Here is a 7,282-nt window from a genome sequence, read left to right on the forward strand (position 1 = left end):
TTAAACCCCTGCATTTATAATACTTCTCATATCGCTCCTTTTTTTGTCTTTAAAATTACTCTATCACCACTGAACTGCAGCGTCTCTAATCCGCGTGTGGATGAGGATGCAGGAAATCCAAAGCACATTATTAATACACAGTAATTTCCAAAGCATTAGAAGCAGACACGTATTATGGCAGATGCTGTAAAGCAGCAGAAAAATCTAATAACATGTAAAGGAAGAGAAAACCGTACTCCGGAAAGCTTTTTACAAGTTGAAGGAGGATGATGTAAAACCCAGTGGGCAGGAGCATCTGGAGATAAAGGAAATGGGCGCACAGAAATGCAGCACGCAAACGCTGAGCGCACGGCTCGATCACAAGTTAATTGCTGGGGAAGGGGTGGCTTTGTTCTGCGGCTATGAGAGGGTCCCAGCCCTTCTCCGCGTCCCAGCAGCGCTGATGTCCCGAAGGCAGGCGCTAATGGCAGGATTTATCACTGCCATCACACTTCATTACCGCAGTTTAGTGTTTAATGGAGCGAGCAGAGGCTCCTCGCCTGCCGTGGCCCCCGGCTGCGGCTCCTGGGCGCTCGGGATGGGCGGCTTTAAGGGTTAATTTAACGAGCCCGGCGGTGTGACAGCGCTGCTTGTCCTCACTCATCGGGAAAACAGAGCCGTGGCAGCCCCGGGTGGGACGCCCAGAGCCCCAGGGTGATGGTAGAACCCCATGCGGGATGTGCAGAGCCCCAGAGTGATGACAAAACCCCAGATGGGATGTGCAGAACCCCATGAGGGATGTGCAGAGCCCCAGAGTGATGACAAAACCCCAGGTGGGATGTGCAGAACCCCATGAGGGATGTGCAGAACCCCATGAGGGATGTGCAGAGCCCCAGAGTAATGGCAAAACCCCAGGTGGGATGTGCAGATCCCCAAAGAATGACAGCCCCGGGTGGGGTGTGCAGAATCCCAGAAAAAGGACAGCCCCGGATGGGATGCCCAGAGCCCCAGAGCAGTGGCAGAACCCCGGGTGAGATGTGCAGAGTCCCGGGGGGCCTTGGGTGAGATACAATCACTAACAATCACTTCCTTTTCCTCCAACCTTCCTGGTCAAAGCCATGTTTCAGTGTGGTGTTTACCAATTTCTGATTGGCAAGAAACAGATCTATATTTTTAATGAGATTCAAAATTTATTCTGCTCTCAGGTGTGAACTTTGAACTCTTGATATGAATTTCAATCCTGCAGATACACATATGAATGGTCTTCATGTGTGAGTGGTGCTATGGAGCTGGACAGGGACCGCTTGGATGAATGAAGCTCATCACATGCAGAAGTGTTTTTAGAACTGAGCAGCCCCTTGTGAGGTCTCACTGCACAAAGGAGGCAAAATCTGGCCCCAAAAAAAGGGAGCAGGAGCCGGACACAGCACCCACAGCCCAAAGGGAGCAGCACAGCGCTCATCCTGCAGGTCTCTCTCTGCCCCAGAGGGAGGGATCGGAGGGTTTATGGCTCTGGCAAGCTTCTCTCTGATCAGGGCAGGTTTACAAGAGTGTGTATAAACATGAACACCCTGTGATGAGCAGATAATGAAAGCATCTCCATAAAAAAGGAGAAGAATATACAAATGACTGAGCAAGCAATGAGCAGTTTGAAAAAGTAGAGGCAGCAGCCAAAAATCCCGCTGCATGATGGTGTTTCGGATGCTGGTTGTCACACACAGCAACGCAGCCAGGTAATTTGCTGCCTTTAGAACTGAAACAACTTCATTTTTCTTGCTTGAAGTGTTATCTTGGTGCCAGCTGCTCTTGTGCTGCCTCTGTTTTGCCCTGCATCCCGTCAACCACGCTGCTCTGCTGTGGGGAGATGTCAGTTTGAGAGAGCCCACAATCTAGTACGACCCCAATTCATCCAAATTCTTCCAAATACTTCAGTTATCGGATCAAAAAGAGCCTCACATTTGGTATCCAAGTCACATAACACAAGTTAAAGAGCTTGGAGAGTCAAGCCAGCTTCAGCTACCCTGCTTTAATTTTTTAAATGCCGAAGCTCCCCAGGAAGCATCCTTCAGAGGAGGATACCTACTTAAATCCTAAACACTCTGATAAAAATGCTATTTAAAACACTGGAATATACGAAAAGAGGCACTTGAAAGTGAATAAAACATTCAGCAAAGTAATTGTGCACACACATAAAACACTCACCCCGTGCACACTCCGCTGGTTTTGCTTTCTAAGCTTCAAATGATGGCCCATGAATTAATGCTGAATAGAATGTGAAGGTTATGGAGTGAAATAAAATACAGTAGCAAAAAAAAAAAAAAACCAAACTCTATAAATAAACCCTGCCTGCTGTCCTGAGCTGTCCCCCAAACACACATTCTTGTTCCACCCATGAATTGTAGTGCCTGGTATACTGTCCATCGGGGATTTAATTTCATTATTTCATCAAGGGAAGATCATAAAACCTGATTTTACAGCTACTGTAGAGAGGCTGAAAAGTGCCCAGGGAGGAGATGAAGTGTAGTGTTATTCCTGATTGACTCGAGCCAGTTAGATTGATTTCATCAGGAGGAGAATATTTATTAACATCTTCTCAGCCACTAAATAACCAGAACGATTTAGAGTCGGTGCCTGTGATACAGGAAGTCACCCACACCCTCACCAGCACCCTGGACAGGCCTGGTGAGCCTGAGGAGTCTCGGTATCCCTCTGCAAGGGTGAGACATTCATTTGTAGCACATTTAGCATAAAAACCTCGCTGCATTTCCTTTACACTCAGCCTCTTTCAGAGGCCACCTCGTGTATTGTCCTGGGGTGACTTTGTGACCTTTATCCCCTATCGCTGCCCCATGCCCAGAAATTAATTTTGTGTCTTTCTGTGCCTTTAAACTGAGCCTGAGAGGGGGGAGAGACAAAAGTGAGGGAACTTTCTAAGCAGTTTGTTTTCTTGTTTTCAAGGACACAGAGATGGAGACGGCTCTGTGTTCAGCTGCGGCAGCAGAGCGAGAGTGGGGAAAGCACCCTGCTTGCTTTCAGCCAGGTTTTCAGCTCCTTTTTCTGTCTCCAGAGAAGGAAAGTTGAACTTTTCCTGGGACTGTGGGTTTTTTTCCTTTTTTCTCTGCTGGACAGTTTCAACATCAGAATACATCAGGAGGACTTTCCACCGAGGCCTTGGCCCTGGAGGTGGCCCCACCACCCCGTCCCAGCTCCAAGGAGGGGGAGAGAGAGATCTACGGAAGGACTCTGAAATTTTCCCAGGTTTCTCTCAGCAGAGCGAGAGGTTTTGTTATTTAGCATCATTATCCTTTTCCCGTGTGTTTGTTAAATAAATAGCTTTTATCTCTTTCACTTTCCTTCGAGGAAAAAGTTTCTTTTTTCCCAAACCTGGTAGGGGAGGGATGGTTGTAACCTGCCTTCTCTCAGAGGATATATTTCTAAATTTGGCCAAACCAGCACATGTGTAAAATGAACTTTCATCCATCTGCATCTTCAAACTTAGTGGAAAAGGCTGGGTGAATCTCCTGGATGGCCCTAGATCTCATTTCAAAGGCATCTTCATAAAGATACTGAAATAAATGATGAAGAAAAGCCAGCCCAAACCAGCTCCAAATCCAGCTGCCGTTGAACTATTTGGGACATGCAACTTAGGAACCTCAGCCATTTTAAAATAAAATCAGACATCTGATTTTTCTCTTCTTAATTTAAACCTCATGGCCATCACTTGTGCCTTTCTGCAGGCGCCCAGCTCGGATCCCAGAGGTGATGGATTGTCTGTCCCTGCTGTGTAGGGCAGCTCTGCTGCTCTAAACTAGAACTGTTCTCACCCAACAGGTTTAAGCTGAACCTTTTTTCCCTTCACCTTTGAAAATATTAAGTCCAACATTAATACGAGGTATAATTTTTAGGCTTCTTGTTCCCTGCTTCCCAGATGCAAACTGGGCTGGACCCCAGCAGGGGTCAGTGGGGCAGAGCTCAGCTTTCTCTCTTCTTTCCGTCTCCATAACTTCTCCGTGTTTCCAGTCTGGATTTTATTCCATGCCAATTGGCACATGACAGCCCGGCTCCTGCAGGGAGGTAGTGAGGGAATACCTTCCTCAGGCACACAGGGGATTTTGCCCTGCCCAGAACCTGTCAGTGCCTCAGCATTGTCCTCTGCTCCATGGGAAAGGCAGGTTCACCTGCCTGCAACTCCTGTGCTCCTATTCCTAAACTGAAGGATGAGTTTCTCTTCTGGGATGGCAGGAGGAGGGGGTTACAAAGACCACCGGACCTCTTTAGGGTGACCCTGAGAAGGCAGCAGGGCCACCCCAAGTCCTTCAGCTCCAAGCCAAGCCCAGGCACTGCCAGTCACAGGGATGTCTGTAATGGTTTGCTTGACTCACAGACAGAAACTCTGCCAGATATCCTATCGAAAACCCCTACTTTTGTGTTGAGAAGTGGAGGCTCAGGGCAGTGTTACCAACCCAGTTTTAATTTAGAACCTCCTGATAAGCTGGTGCCACTTAAATGACTGCGTAGGACCCATGCTCCGACGAGGTTCCATTGCTGTCTGCCCCTGAAGTTAATGTTTCCAAATATTTCTATATTTCCATCAATCATTGAGAGACTTCTTGTTTCTCTGAGCGTGCCATGTGCTGGAAGCATCCCCTCAAAGGGCTGCCAGGGCCAATTCAGAACCTAATCTTGTAATGAAAAAGTTTCAAAATGGCCTCAGGTTTGAATACATTAAAAATGAAGATAAAATTCTCGTTGGCATTTGAAGGTGCTGAGTTGATCCCTGAGCCACACTGTGTCCGCAGCTTGCCCTGGAACTTCTCTTTTACTTACAGAATCATAGAAAGGTTTGGGTTGGAAGGGACCTTCAAGCTCATCCCGTTCCACCCCCTGCCATGGGCAGGGACACCTCCCACTGTCCCAGGCTGCTCCAAGCCCTGTCCAACCTGGCCTTGGACACTTGCAGGGATCCAGGGGCAGCCACAGCTGCTCTGGGCACCCTGTGCCAGGGCCTCCCCACCCTCCCAGGGAACAATTCCTTCCCAATATCCCATCTAACCCTGCCCCTCTGGCAGTGGGAAGCCATTCCCTGTGTCCTGTCCCTCCATGCCTTGTCCCCAGTCCCTCTCCAGCTCTCCTGGAGCCCCTTTAGGCCCTGCAAGGGGCTCTGAGCTCTCCCTGGAGTCTTCTCTTCTCCGGGTGAACATTCCCAGCTCTCCCAGCCTGGCTCCAGAGCAGAGGGGCTCCAGCCCTGGAGCAGCTCTGTGGAAGTGCAGATTATGAGCTGTAACACTCAAATGAACCCTGAGCTCTAAACATGGACTGGGACCCCCAAAGCAAAGTTTCTTATCTGGCTTTGGTGATTGGCAGCCCAGATTGCCTCTGCTCTGAAGAGACCAAAGCTTAAACTCAGCTGTCAAATCATTAAGCCAGATCAGGCTTTGATCCAGGTTTCCAGCCCATCCAACCCTGTGCATCCCAGCTCTGCAGTGGATTCACTGTCCTGGTGGAGAGATGTATTTTCTTCTGGAATGAACAGTCCTTCAGTACTAATATCTGGCACAACCCTTCCCTCTAAGGGATGTGCTTCCCTCAGTAGCAGCACTGAACAAAGAAGAGGGATCTCTGAGGAGAGCTATCAAAACCAAGAGGTCAGAAGGGAAGCAGAAGAGCTCAGGTACCCAAAAGCAGCCCATTGCATTGCATGACAGCTGGTAAGATTAAATTGTTCAGAGAAGAACACCAAAAGCTTTTTCTTGTCTTCTCATAGTTCTCCCTCCAGTACTATTTTAATCAGTTTGGCAGGAGAAATGTCTGCAAGGCATCTCTCACCAATTTATTCTTTTTAGTGGTAAACATGTATGAAATGACAGATGTTCCTATGGAAACTTGAATCCCGTGGCCACTTGACAAGTTGTAGAAAATGAGGCCAGGGGCTTGTAACAAGTGATATGCTCATTACCTTGCCCGTGCTGAGATAGCAGGAAATACCCACCTGGCTTGGTGAGACAATTTCTGAGAACAGATGTGTTGATATCTGCAAAGCACTTGGAGATCCAGCATGGAGCAGCAGTGCCAGTGTGGGGTTTGGAGCTGGGCCCTGTTCCCTGTGAGGACAGCAGCAAAGCTGGGGCCCAGAGGTGGTTTTCAAGATTTCCAAGTGCCTGACCTTGCTGTTTCAGCAATACTTAACATTGCACTCACATACACACACATATACACAAAAACCAATAAATAAGATTTAATCATTTTTTCCTGGTACTCACACAGCTGCACTATTCTGGGAATCGCTTCATTGCAGCATTCAGGGGCAAATTAGTCTTGTCAATAATTGCTGAGTGACAAGTGTGTTGTGTTTTCTCCTCCTGGGTGTTTCCATCTCTCCCTCCCCTGTATTTAAGCACAGACCAGCACTTCTCACTTGCTGTTCCCCTCACTGAGGGCCAGAGCTGTGACTCTTGTCTAACACTGGCAAGGGAGATGGACACCCAGGCTCTCTTCCCAAATAGGTTTCTGCCAGAGTAAAGATTCCATGGCTTGGGATTTGGTTGCTCTGAGATGAGCCTGGTGCCACCCCACCAGCCCTGTGGATGGTTAGCCCAGAAATGGGGTGCTTGTGCCATCAGACTGGGTGTCCCAGTCCTCAGAGTTCAACCAGCCAGTTTTCCCCTGTGTAAATTCTGAGGCACCCATCCATCCCCGCAGCTGGTGCCCTCTTTCCTGGCCACTCCACTCCTCCCACACCACATGGAAATCAGCACTGGACTGTGGAGTTTGCATCCTCCAGTGCCTCTGACATGCTCAGGGTGCTGTGATGCCTCAGGGTTGGGTGTCTGGCCATGCCTAGGGTGGGAGATGCACAAAGTTCACAGGATCAGAGAATGCCCTGAGCTGGAGGGACCCACAAGGATCATTAAAGTACAACTCCTAAGTTCAGTGCTTCTACCAAAATCTGAGCCACAAAAATCGGGTGATAAGGGAAAAAACCTTTGGCCTGTAACCAGGAGTGTGTTTGATACCTGTGGGGATTAACAAATTGATTGTTTTCTGCTCCTGAAGATGAAGCCCCAGTGCCTGCACCCTTTGCCCTGCCTGGGGCAGCTGGGTCAGGGTGCAGAGCCTCTCTCCCCTCTTTTTATTCCCTACCTAATGCAGTCAGAGTAAGCTTTTCCCTTCATTTCCCCCTCTCTTCCCCATCAAGCAGGGCTGCAGAGATTCGGGCTTTCCTTCCAGGCACAGGCAAGCCCAATATCCCCTGAAGCCCCATCCCTCCAAATCAAATTTTGCTCCCCACCAAGGTCTCACTCCA

This window comes from Corvus moneduloides, chromosome 14 (genome assembly GCF_009650955.1).
Source record: "Corvus moneduloides isolate bCorMon1 chromosome 14, bCorMon1.pri, whole genome shotgun sequence".
In the NCBI taxonomy this organism is placed as follows: Eukaryota; Metazoa; Chordata; class Aves; order Passeriformes; family Corvidae; genus Corvus; species Corvus moneduloides.